Genomic DNA, 25087 nt, shown 5'->3' on the forward strand with positions numbered 1-25087 from the left:
TTCACACGTATTTAGAACCTGGTTCAGAGAAACATAATAACAGTAAAAGCAAACTGCACGCAGAATTTTGTTAGGAGATTTCGACTCCAATCTCCACTGCTTTCATAATGTTTCAGATTACAACTCCACAATCTAAGGGACTCATTCAAGTACCTCACTTCGACAGTTAACTCTAACTGCTCTTCACACAACTTAATCGCTCCAAGAAGTCAAACTCGCTTCTTGTTACAACACCTCACCAACGCTTCACTTCTATCAATAAAACAAAGACTATTACAACTCAAAAGAAACACTTCTATTGACAGCATCAAATAGTTATTGCTCGTTTATTTGCTTCCTCCTTCTTGCTTTTTTGTTTTTGTGATTTTCAGATCTGTCCACTTTTCCAAGAGGTGTCAGCACCAATTCATTGCAATGCTGCATATATACTGCTTGCATTTTGACTCCTTTTAGGTCACCAAAAAACTTTTCCTTGTGGAAACCAACTTGCATAAGGAAACCTGCTGGAATACACTTTTTTACCATAATAAAAGGATTTCCTTTTGACAGTAAGATTTTGGATTCTTTTCAAAATGTTAATTATGCATTCCTTATTTAAACAATTACGCTTTTGCATGTCACCTAGCCAAATAGGTCAGCCCCACAATAATCAAGAACCTGGTTCAAAAATCAATCATCAAAACCACAATTTCCACAGCAAGATAGATGTCTAAAATTCACACTTTATTATTTACAGAAAACGCAAGTATGGAATCCATAACTATAAGTCAAGCAACTATTATCCCACACTGGAAAACAACTATGCAACAATATATTGCTACAATGTATTAAAGTCAAATATGGATTCTTTTACCTAAAAATACAAACATTAATATTGTTAGGTAGAGATGGGTGTTCAAGACTAAACTAAAATCTGATGGCAGCATTGATAGATATAAAGCCACGTTAGTTGCAAAGGAATACTCACAACTTGAGGGCATTGACTTTGAAAAAATATTTAGTCCAGTGATCAAGTATACTGCTACAATTGTAGTTCTTACCATGACTCAATTTTGAGAGTCATGACGGAATCTTCTTTAACCTACCTATAGGTAAGCTAAACCATAGTCAAAAATGTAAAGTAATTGGCTAATTAGACGAAGGTATAAGAAATATAGAGAATAAGCATTCAACAGGATAATAAGTAGTAGAAACAAAAGTACAACATGCAAATACCAAACAAGAGATAAAGAATTAAAAGAATATCCCATGCCCTACTAAGGACGGTACAAAAGACACTAAATTCAAAAATAGGAGTATTGAATAGTATAAAATAAAAGTACGTCTCAAGAAAATATTATCTAAAAATAGTAAAAAGAGAGAGGTTCAACTCCAACTCTGAAAGCTCACCCAATCTCGAAATTCTGAAAGCAAGCTAGATAAAACGTCAGTGTTGCTGACACATACTTGAATCTGTATTAGAAAAAGATACAAAAGTGTAGCATGAGTAACAAACCAAGGGGTACTCAGTAGGCATTGTCGGTCGACTAAGCTAACTCAAAATAAAAGTATAATAAAATGCAAAAAAGTAATGTAAAGTCGAGCATAAGATGATATAGAAAATACTACCCCAAATATAGGGATAAACAATGATCATGCATAGTAAATAAATTAAAATAAATAAATTCTAACTATAACCTAATTGTATCCCCATAAGACTAGAAGGTGAAAACAATAAGGGCAAACCCAGTCGATCCCATAAGCCCGGTGGGTGCAAATAAGAAAAAGAGTGCCAATAATCATAACTGCAAGTAAACAACAATGAGATCATACCTGAGATTTCCATCAAACCATAATGTAGGACTTGAACCAAGAGTAAAGAGAAATATCATCATAACAATGTCATAAGAGGTCAGAAATTCTGAACTCAAATCGAAACTACAGTATCGTACCATCATATCAAAGTATCACATGTTAATAATAATTTATCGAACTTGAATTGAAACAAGTAAACAAGTACAAGGTCACAAGTTTAGCCAAAGGTTGAAAGGGTGTCTAAGTCATTCTAAGGGTCAAGATTAATATAGGACGGCTAGACAAGACCTCTCTTGCCTAAGAGGGGATAATTTAGATATTGACCTAAAAGAGGGTCGACGAGGCTCACTACTAATCCTGATAGTTCATACTAAGGCAAGTTTCTATGCAAAACTAATATAAGTCTCCAACGTTCTACTACTAAATATTTAATAAGTCAAAACTAGGCTTGAGATAACAACCTACCACTAAGGAGGGAGAATGAGCTCAAACTCTTCCTAAAATGACTATATAAGTGACTAAATAACCCAAAAGTCACTAAACATATAACCAAGTCGCAAAACCCTATCCATTGCTAGAATAATACCATACGAATATCACAATGAAGCTTAATTTAAGAGAAAAATAAGCCTAGCCTACCAGAACATCGTCGAAAGCTCGATAAAGTCTACTAGATTAGTGTTTTTCCCTTTCAAGAAGCCTCCTCACGATGTCATGCTATCCAAATAATAATCTATGCATTAACATGATAATAAGAATACCCATATTGCATATAAATTCTCTGAGTCCAAAATTGAGCTAAAAATCCTGTTAGGGCCTGCTTTTATAGTCACAACTTTAAAATTATCAAAATGTCCCTCTAGGCTCAAGAATTGTTTATCCTCAAAAATAGGTTAACTCCGAGCAAAAACAAACCCTATATCATCCCATAAAGTAAGCTAGAATTTTGGATTTAAATTTGCAATTTAAATAATAAATTAATGGTAACTTATGGAAGTATAGGTGAGAGAATGACCAAGTAATGTCTACAACTCGCCTTGAACACCCAATGACAAATATCTACACTTTCTTACAGCTTTATGGTATTTAATGGACTTGAAACTTAAGAAAAATGGAGAAAAATTAGGTTTCGTAGATTAAATGTTGTCAAGGTCCCTTCATCTTGATCGTGAGGACCCCGTCATGAATATGATGCCTGACTCGGCCTGCTCATTGTGAATGTTGAGTTCGACTTGAAAATGTGATGACAAATCCCTTTATTTTTCGAGATCGTAGCCCAGGGCCTCATAAACGCGATGACAATGACTACACCAGCAACTTGTCATGTTTGCCATGTTTTCGACCGAACCTTTGGGATTCAATTGGAATTTGATGAATGCAAATAAACTATGTTACCTTACCAAATTTGATATTTCAGACTCAACGATGCCATTGAAATTTTCTTATGAGGTCATTTTGATGAAATATGGGTCACACACCCATGGGTCATTTAAATCAAATCCACCCAAGAGTCCAAAATGAGTCTAGAAGCCTTGGGACTTGAACCAAGGATACTTCTAGGCTAAAATCGATGTTTGTGATAGAATAGAACTGTAGAATTAGTATAGGAGGTTGTTTGCCTGCAGTTTAGGCCCAATACCTAATTCTGAACATCAAAAAGTTTAAAATAGGAAATTGGGTCTAAAAAACAATGGACTGCTTAGTAACCAAATTATCAGCTCTAACAAGTCATAAATGACTGGGTAGCCATAGGAAGGCTCTAAATACCAAAAGAGTATATAAATACAAAAAATAACCTGAAAGGTCATTATATTGCTCTCAATTGTTGTTAGTTTACACTGGTCTATTAGCAAACTAGATGGTAAGAATGCCTTCTTGCATGGATATCTGCAAAAAAATTTCATATGAGTCATCCTCCAGGTTTTGTTGATCCTAAACTCCCTCAGTATATTTTTTGCCTCAAAAGGGCATTATAGGTACTCAAACAAGCACCAAGGTCATGGTTTGATAGATTTATCTTGTTTTGCACCATCTAGTCTTCGTCACTGCAAAAGAGGTACAAATCTACTTCGTTTATATGTAGGTGAAATCATAATTATCGAAAGTCTAGGTTAACTCATAGATGAAATAATATTTAGTCCTTCTAAGCAGTTTGCTATGAAGGATCTTGGTCCATTACACTTTTTCCTGTGAGTTAAAATACAGCATTCAAGAGTGGTATTCATCTAAGCTAGGGGAAGTATGCTTCTGAGCTACTCAAGAAGACTAACATGGCACTTGTAAAATCAGTCAGCACAACTTTGGCACAGAAGTATGGTCTACTAAAGGCAATAGGAAGAAAAGTGATGCCTCATCCTATAGAAGAATTGTAGAAAGCCTACAATATCTCACATTAACGAGGCCTGACATCTCATATGAAGTAATCTTGATAAGTCAATTTATGCGAGCTCCAACAAGAGAACACTTTCAAGCTGTAAAAAGGGTACTCAGGTATGTCAAGGGAATGCTGCAATTTGGTCTAAGAATACTGGCAAGATCATTAATTAGCTTATATAGGCTCTCAGATACTGATTGGGGAGGCTGTGAAACAACAAGAAGATCAACTACAAGATACTTAATATATTTGGGGGAAAATTGCATTTCTTGGGAATTCTAGAAATAACATACAAAATCAAGGTCAAGTGCTGAAGCAGAGTACTAGGCCCTAGCCTCAACAGTAGCTAAGACTACTTAGATCACCTACATTATATGAGATATAGGTAAAATACTTGAAGGCCACACCAACTTTATTTAGTGACAACATTAGTGCAATGTACATGATTGTGAATCTAATCCAGCATGCAAGAACCAAACATGTGGAACTGGATTAGAATTTTGTAGGGAGAATGTGGCCAGAGGACAACTTGTGACACACTTTACAATCCCAAGATCAGCTAATCAGCTTGCAGACATTCATACAAAGGCATTGAGAAAGCAGGACTTTACCAAGTTTAGAAGCAAGCTAGGAGTGTCCATTCTTCCTCTTCACTAGCTTTAGGGGAAGTGTTCCGATATCTATCTACAATAGACATACGTCTAGGACTCTTGTATATGTAAACTAGTTCAATTAGATATTAATTAACACAAGTGTAGCACAAGTGCTCTAGGACTCTACTCAGACTATGTGTTGTATTTAGAAGGCGATTTGTTAGTTGTGTATAAATATAGGCATTGTGTATAAGCCTATATATATGGTCCTTCTCTCGATTCTCTTAGTTGTATAATTCTACACTATTTATACCTATTGGGGTTGTTTGGTGCATGAGATGTAATAGAGAAGAATATTTTTTCGTGGGTGTGGATACATGTAATTAGATATCCCTCCTTTGATATGGAACAATTTATTTCACCATATTAACATATAAATAATAATATAAAATAATCTTAAAATTAATTAATATTCATAACTAAATGATGAATAAAATAATCTCACATTTTATTTCGAGATTATTATTCCTATTTTGCATGCCAAGCAATACTAGAATATAGACTTTATTGAGTATTGGCCTCTGGTGCAGGTACTTGTTTTTTTATCTTTTTAATTAATTTCGTTGTGGGTTATCAAGTTTGTGATTGTTCAAGTAGATCCTTTCAAAAACTGAAGAGCCTTAATAAATTGACTCAAATTATCTTAACTAGTATTCATGCTGTTATAGGAGTTTGTTTTCTAATTATCTTAACTAGTATCCATGCTGTTATAGGAGTTTGTTTTCGCGAATTTATTTGTCATTGAATTATTTTTCTTTCCCAACTTTGTAAAAAAAATTAAATTTTTCCTCGACTTTGAACAATAATGATATTTCCCCCTTTATCCTAATTAAACTTTTAAAATACCTATTGTATTCTCTCATCATTAACCTTTTTTTTTTACTTCTTTAAAATCATCATACTTTTATTTTTTAAAAATTCATATTAAAAAAATTCATAAAAACATGAACATTATTTTCTGGGCTAAAAAAGTGAGAAATACTAATTAAGCATATAAGCTAATGATGATCTACAATGAAGTAAATTAGCACAATAAGAATATTAGTTTTATTAATAATAATCAAAACTTTGATAGTTATTTTACAAGTGAAAACAATAAGTAATATTAACTTTATAAACATATTTCAATGCAGAAAATACAAAATAATGAATAAAAATAAGGCTGAATTTTTAAAGATTATATTTATTTAGATAAATTATTATTTATGTGATACTCTATTAATGACAATCACAGCTTATTTATTTATAATATCGTTTCTTATCACTTGACTCTCATACTAAAAGAAGTTATTTTAATTTACTTATCCAATTTATGAAATCAAGAGAATTATGTTATATTTTTTTACTCTTAGTATTAAGTAACTACATAAAGTAGCAGTATAGACAAATTTAAAGTTTTAAAGTATCATTAATAAGGTTAATTTAGTAAAATGCATTTCTAAATAAAAATTTTTAAGGGTCGTGTCATGTCATCAAAAGTCAAGTAATATAAAACGGATGTAGTAAGAGAGCATTGAAACACAAAAATATTTACGCGCGTGCATGTACATGCATATACCCATACTTAAGGGTGGCTTGATTGAGAACAAGTTATTCTGGGATTAGTTATCCCGAAATAAATCGTACCAACATGTATATATGATAACTTATTCTATCACTGTGGTATAAATGATAGGATCATAATTTTGAGACTTCTTAATAGCACTAATCACACGCAGGATAACATGATCATGAATTTTATTCTCTAATTATTATAATTACACCTCACACCAAATGACTTTTTAATACATATAATATTGAAATAACGATCTTAAAAAATAACATTAAATTTTGTGAAAAAAGTATTATTTTACGTATAATGTTAATAGATTTAACTAAAATATTATAAATACCTAGATTTAAAAAATAAATATTATATATAATATAAAAAGGTATTACATGAATATAGGATTAAAATTATAAGGATAAAATGGACGTTGCATAGTGTAAAGGGGGAAGTATAATTATTATTCAATGTTGAGAAAGAGTTTAATTTTAAAGTAAAATTGGGATGAAAACGATTTTCACCCTTTTTATATTTTGTAATCAATCATTAATGTTTCCCTCGATCCTAATCCTAATGTATGTAACACCTATCCTTTTTAATTTAGACCGTTAAAAATTGACTTTTATCCATTCTTATTATTTATAATTTAACTTCAAATTTTTCATTATTTTTAGTAAAATAATTTATAAACACATTACATAAATCAAAATGTAGGGGTGAAGGGAGTAATATTATTTGGTGAATAAGTTGAAAAGAGTATGATTGACGCGTTCATATAGAGACATGAATCATGATTTTTGTTGCAAAACAAGTACTTTGCCGGATCTTGTACTGATGATAAAACCAATTAAAGATATGTTGTTATTGTTATCCTCACTTCCTCGACAGAATGTTGTTATTTTGTTTGTTATTTTCTTTAGTATAATATGGTGTCTAGCACTGTAGTGTCCGTACAAGGTTAATAATATAGTCATTTTGGGAATTTCTAGTTTGATGAGACACCATCATTAGAATGTATGCACTTGCAAAGGCCACTAATTGAGTAATGATTATAGTACTTCCATTTTCTTTGAGAGCCTTCTACCCATGTCTTTTTTATTATCAACAATTATATTATGTCCAACTTCGTTACAATCATAAACCCCTCTAATTCATGGCAAACCATTGTGGTCTTCCCGCCAACCCCAGCACCACCTCCCCACTCCACCCCACCCACCCGCAACCACAGCACATGACGGCCCGAAAGAAGTATGTATATTTGCTGTCTTACATTACGGGAAATTAAACATTTTATGGTAATTGAAATCATCACGTGGCGACTAAAATCATCTTAAAACTATAAAAAATCGTCATGAAAGATTATTCTTCACAACTAAGGGTCGTTGAGAGAGGTCCAATGTCTTAAATTTCTTCGCAACGGACAACAATAATAAAGATTCGCCACAAAAAGAAAGTTCAAGAATAAATAAGGAAATCAAGTTTATTTTAACGAGACATTGAGACGCATTACATACAAATAACAAGCACATCTATTTTGAAGTCGCATTTAAATGACTATTTTAAGAAATATTATTGTGAGTGACACCATTTCTAAATTGACTATTGGTTCTGGAGTAGTTCCAAGAAAGCACCAAGGTTATCTTAATTATCATCAAAAGATAATAAACAAGTTTTATGAAAAGGATCACTTATAAGAATCCTTTAATTTTGGAAAGTGGAAATGTTTATCTATAAGTCTCTAAAAGGGAACATTTCTGATTTATTCTCGCCAAACAAAAAGAAACTACATTAAACTTAGACAAACACACAGGTTTAGATAGACAAAATTGGATGCAAAAGAACATACGTGTGTATGTTTTTGTCCACATAAATATATAGTATATGATGTGAGTGAGTGGGTGGGGATTAAAAGCAACTATAATTTATAGTGTTTCAATCAGAAAGATAATTTGGAATACACATATATTTTGAATTAGAACTTAGAAAAGGTTGATCTACTTGTCTTATTAAGATTATGGTTTAACCATTTGTTATCAATCTTTCGGTTTCTGATGGCCACTACCTTGGCTTTACATTTTAGTAATAAACAAAAGAAAAATATTACTATAAAAAATTTAAAATTAAGTAAAAAAATCTTGTCAAATCTCAAAGGTGGCAACTTGCAACCGCAAATGCATTGTCTTCAATTATTTGCACTTGACACACTTTTATACTACACCCCACCCCCACCCCCACCCCAGCCAGCTACCTTTTTTGTGTTAATTTCTTCTGGTTTCTGGTGTACGTGATTCCCCACTATGCAACTCTCTGTTGGTACAACAACAACTCCATAGATTGGCTAAGAACTAATCTGAGAAAGTATAAATTAATCAAAGAATTTAAGGTTCCTACCATTATCATATTTTCCCTTATAAAATGTTAAACGTTGACGACTAGGTAATAAATTTGAATAAGGTCTAAGGTTTCTTTTGTTTCGTTCGAAACTTGCCCATGTATTATCTGAAATTAGGATACATTGTCTTCCATTTAAACGTTTGTTCTACTATGACTATTGGGAAAGGTTCCATTTTTATCCATAACCCGTGAAGAAATTTCAACCTAGGGAATTTTAATCATGATAAAAAAGTTACTTGTACCTGTCAAGTTTATGGGAGCCTAGTTAGACTGTTGTTTGGTTATTGTTTATATGATTAGATTCAGGAGGAGGTAGGCACGTTCTAATTGTCTTTGACTCCCTTATCTGTTATATCCAGTATTATCAAGCTCCAACAGGAGCAACAAACAGAAATGGGGTCTCCGTTCCTGGAGAATCCATGAACAGAAAATGAAGAGGAACTACGAGGAAGAGCACAAACTGCAGAAATGGAAACTACTTTTCTATAAGAGAAAGTACATAAAGTCCCCTGATGTTGGCCGACTTATTCAAAAGACATCTAAACTATACTTTCGATCTATTATCCCACGAATCTTACTTAAATCATTACAAATACACCATTTTTTGCTGAATTCCAGTCACAAAAAAAGAGTAAATGAATGCACCAATCGGATGCTGCCACGTGTAAATACATTTAATTTTATATTTTTTGATAAAAATTTTCTTTTTATTTTATTTATCACCGTACCCCGCCCCATCTCCCCCCCCTCACCCCTATCCAGCATCTCCCCCAACCCAGCATCTCCCCTTATCCCCCTTCCTACCTCCCCCGTCTTCTTCAACACCATTGTCTTCTTCAACACCTCTATTAAAGTTTTTTTTTTTTTTTGAAATAATCATTTAACTATTTTTATTAAGAATAATAAAACTCCATTAAAGTTTCATTCATGAAATTTTATGATTCAAGTAGAATGGTGTTGAGGAAGACAATTGAGGTTTAATGGTGTTTCAAAAATGGAGCTTTAATGGAGCTTCAAAAAATAGTTTTAATGGAGCTTATAAAAAAAACTTCATTAAAGCTATTTTTTGAAGCACCATTTTTGAAACACCATTAAAGCTCTATTGTCTTCCTCAACATCATTCTACTTGAATCATAAAACTCCATTAATGGAGCTTTAATGGAGTTTCATGATTCTTAATAAAAATAGTTAAATGATTATTTAAAAAAAAATGATTTAATGAAGGTGTTGAAGAAGACAATGGCGGGTGGCAAAAGACGTCAAGAAAGTCATAAAAGTGATATTGAGAGATTACTAGTCATGCCTTCTACAGACTTTTGTTGTGGCAAGAATTTCTGCCAACGGTGTAGACTTTTGCATGGAAGATATCTTGTCCTCTATATGGGAGAAGAGAGATCGGCAGAAAGGCTGAGAGATTGAGCTCGTTTGATTTGTGCACTAACTCGGGCAAAGGTTTTTGATAGGGTAATGAGCCTGGAGTTACGTAATGTTTAATAGGCTTGGTAGAGTCAGTTTAGATCAAACGTTACGTAACTCCTTACTAATTAATTTATCAAATCCCTTGAAGGTTGGTTGAGCAATCTGCATTGAGCAACGCTCGATAAAAGTGAGCTATTCAACTGTTGGGACCACTGCTTGACTGTGCATCAACACATTTCGACCTAAAACAAACATAGCGACCCTCCATGTATCATTTATGGTTTCTGAAGAAAGTGTTTTGAAGGCCTTCTACAATGCCAGAACTTCGAAGAAAGTGCTACTGATCGAGCTCACAAAAGACCAGAAACTCTATACCAATTTTAAAGATGGCAATGAAAAACTTGAAGACCAAATCGGTAAGCTAGAGGCAAGCTTGAAAATTATCGAGATTCACATACTACATCAAGCCTCTGATCTTCTCCAAGATATATTAAAATTATGCTAAGGCAAGAAAACACAATCAATTATATCCATATTGCTAAGGAAGTAATGATACTCATTCTGTCTTTTAATCTTGTTTGTAGTTCCAATCAGGTCAACAGTAGTGAACCTAATCGGAACCACAAACAAGAAGGCATGGGATGCAATTTAAAATTCAAAAATTGTAGCCTTCTCTTATATTTTTTATTTTAACTGCACATTGTTATTAGCGCAAGTTTTTAAGACTTATTGTACATCATTTCAACCCTCGATGCCCGCAAAGCTGCTTTTTTGGTCTTCTGTTTTTTCTATCTAAGTGATAATCCCAACCACGCTACCTAGACACAGATCCGTAGCAAAGATACCATCTGCATTATTTTTTTAGAGAAACAACAGACGGATTTTTCATTACTGGATACATTTCATATTTGCACTTGATTCTGATTTCTCAAGTTCTAAGTCAGTTTCATTGGTCAGATTTGCTAGAATTTCTTTTCGAATTTCTTTTCTACCCTATGTTTCCTCTTCAATTAGCTCTCAGTTGATATAATCTTTCATCAACCCCCCATTTACCCTCGCAAGCATTCTCCTACCACACCTTCTAGAGTATAATCATCACCCTGAGCAACCTAACTATATAAATTTGGGCAAGGGCAATAACTATATTGATTTTTGTTCTTGGTTGAAGCAGTAGGAGGCTTCAAAGGCCCTATCAAAGTCCAATACACCCTAAAATTTAGTCCAATCACTATTGAATCTCTTTACAATGACACCAAAACTAGATCCCTTCATAATGCTTAACACATAAACATGAGAAACAACCGACATTAAATCTTAATAGGGTATCAGAATCATATTCATGGACCCTCAGCCTTATCAGTTCGGACCTATCAAACTTAACTGTAAAATTACAGATATCTTGTTTGAATGATCAATGACTAAACGGTAAAAACAGCATTCATATAATTAGTGTACTCTATGTGTATTTTCACGATAACATTATCAATAATACATACCTCTCATATATGAAGTGGTTCCATCTACAAGCAGCTTATTCTTCCAAACTAATCTTTACTATAGCCTCTTGTGTTGGTTGGACAAAAGTTGATCAACTTTCAGTTCCTTATATCTACAAAGAAGAGGGAAAAAATTGATGTCAAACAAGATAAGAACAGAAATAACATTATCCATCTCTTGCAACAGATGTGTAGTTTGTTGCAACAGATATAGAGTCTGTTGCAATAGACGTGGAGTCTGTTACAATAGATGCAGAGTCGATTGCAACATATGTGGAGTCTGTTAGAATAGATCAAACCAGCCTTGCTAGTGGTTTAATTTATTCCAACAATTTCTCTATCTGTTGCAACATTAAAAACAACATAAACTATAAAGAAACAACAAATAAAAAACATCAACAACAAAGAAATAACATCATTTGTTCCAACACCATTAACAACGTCATCAACAACAAACAAGCAACATCCTTTGTTCCAACACCATCAACAACACCACACAATAAGTTCCAACAACACCAACCCACCAACAACATCAATAACAACATCAACAACAAAGAAATAAATAAAATACATACAAGAAAATAATACTGCCAATAAGGCTTTTAAACTTCTCCCAATAGATGACTTTTTTGCATATTGTAATATGAATTCTCGGTTCGTTTATTCAACACTTAAAAGTTTCTTCAAATTTTTTAAATAAATATGATATGAGTAAATAGTTATTAAATAAAAAAACAGATGTAAATAACTTGCAAAGAAGAAGACGGGAATGAAAGAGCAATAGTGAACCATACCTTACCTGCAATGTAAAAAGGGAATCAAAATAGCGATTTTAGTCAAGGAAAGATATGGATTGGTTTAGATCCGAAAGGATATTTATGAGAATGAAGAGAGAAGAGAAAAAAAGGGTGTGATAACCCTAAAGGGGAGAGAAAGAAAAAGATAAGAGATGAATAAAATAAATTTAGGGCTGAAAGAGAGATGAGATAATTTAGGGTTTAAATATTCATTAATTAATATTCATTAATAACTCAAGGGGCACGAGGAAGACAGGTGACATTGAAAAGACAAGATAAGACTAGTCAATGAGATTTTTGAGTTATTCAAGAAATATTTTTACTACCTTTAGTAGTACGATTTAATCTATCTTTCTTCTTTCGGATAGAAGCTTGCTTTAAAATTAAAAGAAAAAAAATTCAAACAGATATAAATATATATTAGAAAAATTCCAACAGCTTAACCATTTGTAACAACAGATGCAAATGTCCATTTGATAATTAAATCAGATATGTCATCTTTTACAACAGATATCAATATTTGTTTGAAGATTTCCAACATCTTAGTAATTTGTAATAACAGATGCAAATGTCCAGTTGATAATAAAATCAGATACGTCATCTGTTGAAATAAATATCAATATCTATTTGAAAATTTCCAATAATACAGTCATCTGTCACAACAGATGCAAATGTCTATTTGATAATTAAATCAGATATGCCATCTATTGCAATAGATATGAATATTTGTTTAAATATTTCCAACAACTTAGTCATTTGTCGCAAAAGATTTCATTGCAATTAATTTAACTAGAACTAGGGATGAGTTCATAGGATCAACTACAACTTCAATTGAGTCTTTACAATTGCATGGTATTGGTATTGCGTTCATCCCAACCCAAGTCATCGATCGATCACTCTGAGTTGAAAAGATTCTCATTAACTTAATGTTAAGATAGTACCTAAATTAATTTAGGTAGAACTGTGGATTAATGAGTTCATAGGGTCAACTACAACTTTAATTGAGTCTTTGTAATTGCATGGTGTTGGTATTGCGTTCATCCCGGCCTGAGTGACCTATCACTCTGAGTTAAAAAGATTCTTATTATCTTAACGTTAAGATAGTACCTAAATTTAGTTTGGTATAAATAGGGATGGATGAGTCCACAACTTCAATTGAGTCTTTGCAATTACATGGTGTTGGTATTGCGTTCATCTCGATCCAAGTCATCGATCGATCACTTTGAGTTTAAAAGATTCTTATTAACTTAATGTTAAGATAGTACCTAAATTGATTTAGGTAGAACTATGGATGAATGAGTTTATAGGGTCAACTACAACTTCAATTGATTCTTTGCAATTGCATGGTGTTGGTATTGCATTCATCCCGACCTGAATCGTTGATCGATCACTGTGAGTTGAAAAGATTCTTATTAGCTTAATGTTAATCTAGTACCTAAATTGATTTTGGTATAACTAGGTATAAATGAGTCCATAGGGTAAACTATAACTTCAATTGAGTCTTTGCAATTGCATGGTGTTGGTATTGCGTTCATCCCGAGCCGATTCATCGATCGATCACTCTAAGTTAAAAAGATTCTAATTAGCTTAATGTTAAGCTAGTACCTAAATTTATTTTGGTAGAACTAGAGATTAATGAGTCCATAGGGTCAACTACAGCTTTAATTGAGTCTTTGCAATTGCATGGTGTTGGTATTGCGTTCATCCCGATCCAAGTCATCGATCGATCACTCTGAGTTGAAAAATTATCATTAACTTAATGTTAAGCTAGTACCTAAATTAATTTAGGTAGAACTAGGGATGAATGAGTTCATAGGTTCAACTACAACTTCAATTGAGTCTTTGCAATTTCTTGGTGTTGGTATTATGTTTATCTCGACTAGAGTTGTCGATCGATCACTCTGAATTGAAAAGATACTCATTAACTTAATATTTTAAAATTTTAAAAATTAATTAAGATCAATTCGGACCAAATTAACAATTTCAAAACTTGTCATTTTTTTCAAAATTACAAATTAACCCATACAAATCATTTATTTGCATGAAAAACTTTTCCTCATTTCAAATCTCAAGTTCTCACTCTTCTCTCTCTCTCTCTCTCTCAATAATACAGATAACAACTACTTAATATACTGCTCAACCCTTCAAAACAAATTGTTTTTCTTCCTATTTTCGACCACATAGTTGTTATTTTTTACTTCATTCTTGCTTGTATTCATTATTTTCTCTGTCTTTACAGGTAATAAAGTTTGAGAAGAGTTCTATATTTGTTATTTATTAGAAAAATTAGGGTATTTTAGTTCATGATGATAAAGAAGACTTTTAGTTGTATTATCTTCGAGAATGGGTTAACAATTTTGAGTTTTGATGCTAAAACATAGAAAGCACCCGAGAAAATCCTAGTTTTTATCGCAGTGTTTTGTTGATTATCGTGGTATTATTGGATGGTGTTTTTGGTATTGTTGGTGGTTGTTATTGCTGGTGTTGGTATTTGTGGTTTTGGTGGTATTGTCGGTGGTCTTGGTGTTGGTACTGGTGGCATTGGTGGTAGTGTTGGCGGTTTTGGTATAGTTGTTGGTATTGGTGGCATTGGTGGTGGTCTTGGTGGCATTATTGCTGGTCTTGGTGGCATTTGTGGTGGCATTGGTTGTGGTGTTGGTGGTGGTCTTGGTGGTCTATCTGTTGCAACAAGTGAAAGATCAGTTGGGAGATATTAAATAGGTCTTCAAACAGATTCTCCATATGTTCCAACTGACGGGTTATCCGTTGGAGTACTTTCTTTGTAATATGGCATATAATAATTTATTGAAATTTGTCTTACCTTTTTAAAAAAAATTATACAGACATCAAATGTTTTGTATTTTTTGTTTTTCTATTGTTTGTAGTTAAAAGATGTCTCCCAAAAGAAAAGAAACTGAAACTGAAAGTGGATCAACTTCTGACTATCCAATAAAAAAGGCTACAGTATAGATAGATTCGGAGGAACTTCCTGAACAATCTCAGTCAGGGAAAAATGAAGGTGAGGAAAGTGGGAACTCCTTATCACCAATGGGGCATGAATTAATATTGAAATTCCAGAATAATCCTGTCAAAATCATTAGTATCTATAGGTTTTGAGTTGCGATGCTGATAGATAACCCTAAAGAAGTAACTGGTGATCTTGTACTTAAATGTCAGTTGGGGAAAGGTTTTGATGAATTTAGGAGTGTTATGAAGAATGAAAACATAGACGAACTTTTGAATAGGAGTTTTTTTGCATAATTTCTTAAGCTGCCTGAGGATCACACTCTCTGTTTCCAAATGAGCATAGTATATGGTCTTCTCAAGTACAGGATCAAGTACGCGGGGGATGATAAAGATTTGAAGGAGGGCAAAAAATAGATGAAATCTAGATCAACTACTATGGCATGCCGGTTTGTTTTGGATTGAAAGAGTTTACCGTAGTGACGGACTTGAGATGCAATCGTCTAGAAGAACCTTTCATCAAGGAAACACCCCACAAATGGTCCAACAAATGCAAGAAAAAAAGATGGGTTGTTAGGCATTGTTGAATGTAGCTATAAAGCGGGGGATTTGACAACAAATCTCGAGGATAAAACTATACTAGAGCAGTACAGGGAGAAATTATGCTTAGTTTGGTTTGTCTATTTTGTTATATTGGCAAGAAACATCAGGAGAGTCATAGAATATGGTTTGTTGGAACTTGCTGATGATTTTGAGAAATTCAACGATTAACCCTGGGGATATGACAGCTACTACTTGACTGTCCAATATTTACTGACAAAGCTATCCCCATGGACGATCACCTTATATGGCTTTCCTTGGGCTTTCATGGTAAAATTAATAAATATTTTTACTCATCCATTAATTTATATTGAATATAGTTTTATGACTTTTTTTTTGCTTTTTTCCTATTTACATTTTTTAGGCTTGGGTATTTGAAGTTATTTCTCCCCTCCGAAAGCAGTTCAAGGATTACCCAGATGAGGTTTCTCATTCAAGGATCCTTAGGTGGTTGGCTGCAAAGGGCAGCAAATAAATTAAGGAGGATGATCTCTTTAATTCTTCGGATGATGCAGTACATCTTCTTTCAACTAAAATAATTTGCCTCAAAAAAATATATTGAAATAGATGTGTCATCTGTTGCGATAATGGGTCATCTGTTGCAACAGATTACCTATTAACTACAACTGGTGCAACAGATGGGTAATCTGTTGCGACAGATGATCCATATTTCATAATAGATTAACCATCTGTTGCTCTAGTTCCCTGAACCCTACTTAATAGATTACTCATTTACTGCAAATTATGCAGCAATGGGTAATCTGATGCAACATATTCTCAATTTGTTGCATCATCTAGATCAGCTACTATGGCAGATAGATCATCTGTTGCATAAGTTGGCTGTGTTAACATGTACCCCAACTGACTGCAAATTATTATTATTATATGATATAATTTAAATTCCTTTTGTCTTTTATATAGGTTGTGCATCTTTGGATCATGCCTACTGAGAAGAAGTTCTCTATGTTTTGTTGATACAACAGCAGACCCAATGGTGGAGTTAATAAAGAAGGAATTGGCTGGAGAAATATTCATAAAAAGAGTAGTTAGGCAAAGTCAGCCTAATGTTGAAGCTCTTCATGACCAACCTACTACAACAGATCCGTGTGCTTCTTCTGGGGGTGTTACTGGTGGAGTTATTGATGATGGTGGCAGCCATCCTGATGTTGCTACTGCTAGTCATGATTATGAGCATGTTGGTGCTCAGGAAAAATAAATACGTTTGGAAATACCCATTGCATAGGTCCCTCTCACCCTTACATTGGTCTCTTCCACTTTTACAGTGGTCTCTCTCACCCCTCTTCACCCCCATGTTCTCATTGCAAATGCAAAGTATGCAAGGACAGAGAGGATAAACTCTTGTTGAAGCTATCGAGGAGTTGAAATCCAAGAGGGTGTCATACCATCCAATAAGGTGAGGGAGCCATACACTACTATAGTGGTGGTTAGGAGAAAAAGAAGAAACATTAGAAAAATACTCTCAATTTTGAACACAGAAAAAATTGTAACTCCTCTCATTCCAAGAGTTGTTGAAGTTCAGGGGGCGCTGAAGAAGATGGACACATACGCGACACTTGACAATGAAGAGAAGAAGTAACTGCAAAAAATCATGACTGACAAGACGAAGGTTCCACAAGAATACACTATGCATTTATTTAACACCTAAGACTTCACGAGTATGACAAATATGCGTGAGTGGTACGTGAACAATGTAAGTTAACTTTTTCTAACCTAGCCTTCCTATCTACTCCATGAAGAAGAATCTACGCAACAAATTTGTATTCTGTTGCAACAGCTGGGTATTTTGTTGCAACATAATACACATCTATTGCATAAGTTCCGTTAGCTGGGTAATCTGTGAACTAATTCTAAGAACCCTCTGCAATAGAATCTTTCCAATGTGTTTTTCTTGTTTAAAATTACTAACTTATTTAAAAATTGTCTTATTATACCATAGTATGTTGATGAAATTCTCTGCCTCATGAGGGGTATGCAATTAGCGTACCTAGATTCTTATGATGCTGTCAATAGGATAATGGACCTTAACTTCTACAACAATTTCAAGAGTAGGTATGATAGTCTCCATTGGAAATCTGGTCCCGATGGCTGAGGAATTGATATTTTAGTTTCTGTATTCAAATGGGATGAAGACATGATTAACTATGTTAGAGGAAAGAGGCCATATCCACGTGGCAAGAGCTGGACCAAGGTGAAGAGAATCTTTGTAGTCATGAACGTGGAAGTCAAATATTTTCTCGTTGTTGAAATACTACTCGACAAGGAAAAGATTAAGGTTTATGACTACAACTTACCTATCTTTAGGGAGGCCACATTTTTAACCCACGTCCATCCGCTCTTGAAGTTGTTCCCCAAGTTGTTGACGCAGAGTAAACTGATGGATCATTTGTCGGCGAAAGTCTTGAAGAAGGAATCATAGGATTTTAAAGGTCGAAATAAGAACATCCACCTTTAAAAAATAAAACTGGTGCGTGCGGGCTGTACTCACTCGCATACATCGAGTGTTTGCTGACCGATATAGAAATAGTCAGTATGTACGACGCCGTTGTGGAAAAGATGCAAGAGGTCTAGTCTTACGAGGTTTTAACTAAATGATTGGAGCCCATGTATAAAGAAAAATATGTACAAAGATATAGACGAACATGATAATAATTTTTTATTTCAAGCCACTTTGTTCACTTTACATCGTAGTGGCAATTTTTTATGTCTGACGAAAGTTGAATTTTTATAATGCAACAGATTGTCTATATGTTGTAACATATATCATACCTATTGTGATAGACTGATTATCTGTTGTAATAGGTTGGTCATCTGTTGCATTATGCAGATATTTCTCAGTCTGTCTGCCGCAACAGATATACAATCTGTTGCAACATATAATCTATCTGTTCTAACTGATAGGTAATCTATTGAAACAAATCAAAAAAGTAGGAAGACCTATTATATAGTTTTCAGCAGATGACCTACATGTTGCAACATATGTCTAAATCTGTTTGATAAGATATGTTGTTTGTTGTAGTAGATATATTATCTGTTGCGATATTTGAATCTAGTATTCCATTTCAATTAACAAGTTCAAAACTACGGATTAAATTATATTCATAGACAACATAAAATAAATCGAAGCCTTCGAAAATTACATGAAATAGCTCAACAAATAAGTTAAATATAAAAAAAATTATTATGGCTACAAATGATCTACTCTACAAATAAATCAATAAGTTAACCAAGGAGGATAGTTTATTACATTGACAGACTTAAGCTATAAATATCTACTCAATATAGACAAGTTGTTCTTCATCCGGTGCTACAAAATTTGACTTTGATCCTCATCGATCTTTAATGTCGCTGGCGTATAGGTTCTGAGCTTTTGCTTCTCCGTACTTCCATAAAATAGCAACATATATTTTGAGGAGTAATCTAGCATCAAGTTCATCATTTGGTACATGTAATCAATCGCTCAAATACTCGGCGTAAGGAGCAACAAAAAGACTGCAATCCTTGTGTTTTAAAAAATCAGATAATCCATATCTTGCAGTTCATGTAAGCGTAGTAAAATTTATGAAATAAAACTTAATCATGATACTTATACTTACATGCTACCAATGATTTGTTGAGAAATTCTTTCAACATATTGTACATCAAATGAATTACCAATTTTATCCTGGTATGCTTCAATCGTCGACCAATCAGTACGAATATTTTGCACCAAAAATCCACTCATATAAAGGTAAATAGGCAGTATTTTGGCCAGCTTTTGAATCTCAGATAATAGCCCAGAACGTCTCCTTTGCGACATCGAGTCATAAACTCGGATGCGCCTCTCTTTTAAAATGACGACAGCCAACACCCAATGAAATTCATCATCATAACTGATTGGGATGTACACTTCATCGACCAAATGCCAAGGGAAACCAGCTGGAATGCTAAAACCTTTGATGATGTTGATTAAGCATTCTTACTTTCGAGAAACTTTCGATTGTTGTTGACAATACCTATCGTAGGCATTATTGATGTAAACTTTGAACAAATAATTACCTGTCTGTATTGTTCTTGTGTTTTCAACTTAGCCTTCTTTCAGAGGTAGTAAAAAATGACATCGATGTGCTGCACATATTATCAAATATTTCAGATTACGTGATGAAAAAAATAATACACAGATGCAATTAAATAAAGTATTAATTAATAGTAATATGTATGGTATTTAAACCTCATCATTCCAGCAAGTTTGGGGTTGTGACATCAAATAGAACTAATTCTTCATTTCAGAATGTTCAACAACAAAGTCGAACATATAAAAACCAAGACTCGATTCGTTTACTTTGTAGTGTTCATCATTTTATTTTCTACATGATGATTTATATGTGTTAATGTCATATTCTTACAACAAGAATTATATCAATCAATATCTTTAAAATTAATTTATGTACCTGCCGGCATGATGCTTTAACACCCATTGGCAATCCATTCTGAATAGTCGCTGATCAACTTTTCTAGTTTTTTGGAGCCTCGTCCGAGATGTTGAACCCTTCAAATGAGTAATTCTTTTGTTCTCCCAAACTGACAGGCTCCACTTTTTCTTCTTTTTTGGAAGTAGTTGATGGATTATCAACTGTGATATTATGCTCTTTAGCAGTAGCTTCTACTGTGACATCCACTTGGAAAGCTAGAATTATCAATGCTAATTATAAATATACAATAGATTGTCTATTTATTGCAATAGATGAGACTTATGTTACAACAGATTGATCATCTGTTGGGATAAATTCAAATAGGCAAAACAGAGCAGTATGATAATTTCAAACAGATGACCCATTTGTTGTAACATAAGACTCATCTGTTGGTACAAATTAAAATAGTACAAAAATCTATTTGATTTGCTAAAACAGACAGACATATGTTGCAACAGATAACGCATCTGATGCAACAGGTTAGATAATAACTGTATCAAATGTATATATCTGTTTGATAATTTTCAGCAGATGTATCACCTATTGAAACAGATATGTGCCTATTCGTTTGTTGGAACAGATAATATATATTTACCTTCATCAGCTCATACTGCTATCCTACAGCCCTTGTATATTGAACAACAGTGCAAGACAAAGACAAAGGTGTTGCAATTTTGCTTTTTTGATGCTTGATGATGCCCTAGAAATATTTTTCCTTCTCCTCTTTGCCACCTTGATCTCTAATGGAGTGTATGGATATGAAATCCTCTTTGATGGAATGACACCCCTCTTAGATGTTATTTCCTTTACAAAAGCAATTAGTGCATTAATAGCATTAATCACTCTAGCATGTTTCGCCTTGCATTCTTGAATTTGCATGCAGAACATTCGCTAGAAGTGACAAAATCTGTATAACTAGTATGATCATAATTATAATAGTTTATTATTTCAAAAACTGTCAGAGGAGCATCATTAGCCCCAACAGCAGCACCACTAGCATTACTATCATCAACAACAACAAGACCACCCTCTAAAATTATTTTTCTTATGATAGTCGTTGCTCCAAACAATTCCATTTTTATTCTATCAACAACCTTAGAGTCCGATAAAGTTTGTATAGACCGTAAAGTTAGAAAAAACAGCATCTTCAACCCTCGATTGGTCAGAACAAGCCATGGATGTACAATCTAAAATAAATTAGTACATATATTAGAATGATGATGAAATTATTTAAAATAATCATTAATTAAAATAAAAACTTGATTAGAATTATACTTACTGCTTCCTTCAAAGAATTGAAAAGATCAAGAAATTTTGCATTTTTATCAGTTTTGGCCGACAACCATCTCACGATTCTTGGACAAGAAACTTTTTCCTAGTAGTTCACTTGTTGTCTCAAATAATAAATGGCTTCAAATGCCCAAGCCTATAACATAACAACAATAAATCAAAAGCGATATTGAATAAAAAAAATTAATCATATCATAATAAAAGAATGATTTACCATGAAAGCCCATGGAAAGCCATATAAGTTGACTTTCTTTGGCGTTAACAGAATCAACAAATATTTGATAGTCATTTTGAAACTTTCTTAACCCCAAGGATAGCTTTTAAATACCTCAAGATCCTCGAAGAAATTTATTAAATCGAGGCTTATGTTGTTGTTAACGTCTTCCGCCCAAAGAATATTATGTACAAACCAAACCAAGCACAATGATTGTTTGTGCTTCTTTAAAAGTCTTTTACTTTCAATGCTTCTGCAAAATTTTTATTTTTGAAGCTTGGACCAACAATGGACACCCGGTCATCACAATCACTCGACTTGCCTTTGACATTTTTGGGTGTGCGGGGTGCTTTTTTTAGGGTTAGAGTAGGTATAACTTGAGAAAGAAGAGGAGGATAACATTTTAGTCCAGTAACTATGGTAAACTCTATCCAACCAAAATAAACAGGCATTCCAGAGTAATTTATCCACACCTCATCCATCTTATCTTGATTTTCATACATAAAACTTTATTTTCATACATAAACCTATGCTTGAGAAGATCATATACCATTTTCATTTGGAAACGAGCATTGTTGTCCTCCGACCAATCAAGATATTGCCCAAAGCATCTTTCTCTAAAATAAGAATCTAATTTTTGTTCTCGAAGTATTTTTCTGAAGGCGTTGAAAGATTTCCCCATGGATGACTTAACCACAAAATCACCCATTAAATCTGTGGCACCATCGTACTGCATTCTCATAGGATAACAATCAATGTTGAAGGTTTTGACCAACTCTTCGGTGAAAGGGCTATTAGCATTTTGATTATCTCTTTTAAAATATTCCTCCTCCCCATGTTCATTATCTTCTGCTCCTAATTGAGATAATTCTTGTAAAGCAAGCTCATAGAGTGGTGGATGTAGCCTAGCTATTTCACTTGTTCCTTTACTTGGACTTGATTCGGTTCCTTTTCTTTTGGGAGCCATATTATCTTTAACTAATAGGAACATAAAATAGATTATAATTGTTTAATGCATCATTAAAAAAGGATAACAGTAAATCTAACATGCACAACAGTAAAATAGCAGTTCCAACATACCACACATTTGTTGCACTAAGTATGTTATCTGTTGCAACATATAACCGACCTGTTGCAATGAATGAGTAAGCCATTGGAAATAATAAAGACATATCACTCATCTGCTGCACCAGAAAGGTTATTTGCTGCAATATATAACCAACTTGTGTCAACAAATGAGTAATCCATTAGAAACAATAAAAATAGATCACTCATCCGTTGGACCAGGAAGATTATCTGTTACAATATATAACCAACTTATTGCAATGGATGAGTAATCTGTTGGAAACAAATATAACAAATCACTCATCTATTACACCAGGTAAGATATCTGTTGCAGCATATACCCAACCTATTGCAGAAGATGAGTAATCTATTAGAAAAAATAATAAAAATAGATCTCTCATCTGTTGTACTAGGTTGGTTATCTATTACAATCTATAAGCAACCTGTTGCGGTGGATGAGTAATCTGTTGGAAATAATAAAAATAGGCCACACATCTATTGAAATAGATCACTCATCTATTGCCAAATGAGTTATCTGTTGGATCAATATTATTTAGATTTCTTCCAAACAGAAGAGTCATCTTTCGTAATAGATGAATGACCTATTCTGTTCATCTGTTGTGTTAGATGTTTAATCTGTTGCATTAGATATTTCATTTGTTAGATCAGATGGTTAATCTGTTGCATCAGATGGTTAATTTGTTGCATCAGATGATTAATCTGTTGCAACAACATTTTTACTATGAAAAATAACAAATCAACCCAGCAACACAACATACATACACATACACTAAGAGCATCAACAGTGACCAAAAATCACCAACAAATCAAATCAATAGTTTGACAACAAGAACTACAATAACAATAAAAAATTATATTTCACACCAAAAAGAGTAGAGAAGAAATGCTAGAAATTAGGGTTTCATTCAGTCCACATTTCAAATTTAAGCAAGAAATATTGAAATTGTTAACCAATACTAGAAGAGAAATTGGCTCAAGTTCCTCTGGTTCTTCATAACTAAAAAGACATAATTTTTTACAAGTGAAAGAAGAAATGGACGACGAATAACTCAGAGTTGTTATCTCCGGAGAAATCTTCACGTCGATTGACGGCTAAAAGTCAAAAAAGAACTCACCCGAATATTTGTCACCGGAGGTTAAAGTCATCGGGGATTGAAGGAAGAAATTTTACAGAACTGTTGGTTGGAAAATAGTTGAGAGAAGCTATCGAGGAAGAGAGAGAAGAGATACGATCGATGATTTGGAGAGGAGGGGGTGTGGGTTGATTTGTATTTTTGAAAAGATTAAAAAGTTTTAAAAATATTAATCAAGTCCACAATTAGCTTAATCAAGTTTTCTAATTATGTTTGACCCTTTAAGTTGGTCAATGTCATCAATTCCTCAGTCAAGACTTAAAAGACACCTTTACTTCAATTTTCTAAGTGTGTGGACATATTACCATACTATAAGGAAATAAGAGTAAATTTTATCCATAATCACTTAACTTTGTGTTTATTATGTAAAAATTATTTCTCTTTTATTCATTACACAAAAGTTTGCTCCGAACATCACAAAAGTCACTATGGCCGAACTTTATAATAATCCCGCTGGAAAAATGATGTGGCAACCTTAATTAGTTCTTATTTTTATTTCAGAGAATATAATATATTACCATATCTTGACCACTTTTTATATGTATCTAATATAAATTTCCTTATGAATTATATAACAGAAGAATACCAATTTCTTAATAGATTCGGCTACCTAGTGAAGACTATTTTCATAAAAAAAATTGATTGATATTTATGAAACAATTCATAATATTGCATTCATCTACCAAAAAGGTGCATCAAGAAAGAGTAATAAACAAGATAAATTCTTCAAAACGCATAAAATAGAAATAGGTTTAGTAGTATTATTTTTTGAAAGATTATTTTAATTCTTTAAAGATAAATCAACATGCTAAAAATAATTTTAGAATAAAATATTTTTAATTTTATCATCAAATAAGT

This window comes from Capsicum annuum, chromosome 5, assembly GCF_002878395.1.
Source record: "Capsicum annuum cultivar UCD-10X-F1 chromosome 5, UCD10Xv1.1, whole genome shotgun sequence".
Taxonomy (NCBI): Eukaryota; Viridiplantae; Streptophyta; class Magnoliopsida; order Solanales; family Solanaceae; genus Capsicum; species Capsicum annuum.